Below are 570 nucleotides of genomic sequence, written 5' to 3' on the forward strand. Positions count from 1 at the left end.
ACACACACCCCTCGCCCCCCTTCATTTGGTACATTCCTTATTAGGTTGTCAATGGAAATCTGGTTTGACGGCCCACTCCATTTCCTTTGAAGAGGGATGAGATGAGCATGGGAATGGGAACTCACTCTGGAACATTGGTAGTCACGCACTGTTCTGTTACTACAGGCAACAGACCAGGGGTTCTCTGTAAAAGGAATTAGGCCTAACCCAAAACACATTTTGGATGAAAGACAAATAGCTTTTATGCAACATATAAACTCCCCTTTCTGAACCACTTTCCCCCCAAAATTTGTTGAACATTTGTTTCAATTCTACTTAGGTTAATCAGGCCTGAAGGTAAACCAAAAAGATGCGGTTTTAAGGAACTGTTTTAGGCCTACCGATTGAGCAATTGGGAAAGAGATGAAAGATAAACTGTCATATATTTGAAATATGTATTGAGAAATCATCAGTGAAATTTTGGGTGTTTCTACAATTCCACAGGGAAAGAGGAACCGGTAAGCTTCTGCGGTTTTAGGGAACAGTTTTAGGCCTACTCATAGAGCGAAGTAGAAAGAGAGAAACATATGA

Source organism: Oncorhynchus tshawytscha, linkage group LG10, assembly GCF_018296145.1.
Source record: "Oncorhynchus tshawytscha isolate Ot180627B linkage group LG10, Otsh_v2.0, whole genome shotgun sequence".
In the NCBI taxonomy this organism is placed as follows: domain Eukaryota; kingdom Metazoa; phylum Chordata; class Actinopteri; order Salmoniformes; family Salmonidae; genus Oncorhynchus; species Oncorhynchus tshawytscha.